Raw genomic sequence first — 1,277 nt, forward strand, 5'->3', positions numbered from 1 at the left:
AGTTAATACTTTTGTTTTATCATTGCCTTTCTCCTGAAATTGACTTTCCAATGACAAAGCATATGTTCTTTCTTCGTTGTATCTTTAAATGTGCTTTGGATTTGTGTTACTTAACAAACAGCAACGGACAGGTAGTCAAATTAAACAGGTGACTGATAGAAGTACAAGGTGCATGAAAGGCACGCGCCTTTCACACACACACACACACACACACACACACACACACACACCAGATATAGAAAAGTGAATTATGAGTCACATAGGAACTTTACTAGGATTGTCCTGTTTAAAGTTGCCTTCGAGTGCTGGGTATGGCTGGAACAAGGCCTTGGGCTGCTCCTCAATAACAAACCAAGCAACCTTACCTTCTTTAGATAACGGTATCTTATGATCATGTTTTTTTAGGCTTTTAAATATATCCTTACAAATTTTGTATGTTAGGAGGTAGTTTCCTTATTTCAGCCATCTCAGGAACAAGTTCCACCTTGCTATCTGGATCAAACCCTGAGTTCAGTTCCCGGGCCCTGGAACCCAGCTCCTATCCTGCTTCTTCAGATGTTTCATGTTTGTCTGTTACCCAGTAAGGGATGTAAAGAGGACAGGTGCTGTTATCCTGTTATCTAAACTAAGGCACCCAAGTCATACATTTGTTGCCAGTCTAGATGTAATTGACCAAGAGCTGCTCTCCCACTCTCTTGTTCTCTCATCATTCTCAATTCCGGACCAGAGTCCAGGAGAGAATCTGGCTGCGAAAGCTGCCTCAAGGACCCTGAAACCAGGTGGCCTGGATAAGGCCCCATCACCAATGTTAACTTCCTTGCTTAACCCCGGTGTCAAAGTATGATTGGTCAATGCAACAGCCCAGCCCCCATCTCCCTTGCTTTGTGTTCCCATGCTATAAAAATGTACAATCTCCTTTCGAAGACATTCAGATCCAGAATTGGCCACCTCCAAGAAAACTTTTATTTTAAAGCTTCCGTATCTGAAGCGAGTAAGTTTTCTTGGCTCCCGCCCAAGCCGATATTTACATGTATAGAATGAAATATGGTCACACCTACTACTGTTAGCATTCTGTCTAAACTTCACCTTACAGTTACCTGGCAACAGCCAGATAGGCCTGACCCACTATAAAAGGGGCTGCTTGCCCCCTCCTCCCTTTCTTTTTCCCTTGTTGTCTTGCTTTCTTATTCCCACTCTGCTCCTTCACCCCTTCCCCATTCCTTTATCCCCCTCCACATGCTCATGGCCAACCTCTACTTCTCTATTCTCTCTCTCTG

This window comes from Mastomys coucha, unplaced genomic scaffold (assembly GCF_008632895.1).
Source record: "Mastomys coucha isolate ucsf_1 unplaced genomic scaffold, UCSF_Mcou_1 pScaffold12, whole genome shotgun sequence".
NCBI lineage: Eukaryota > Metazoa > Chordata > Mammalia > Rodentia > Muridae > Mastomys > Mastomys coucha.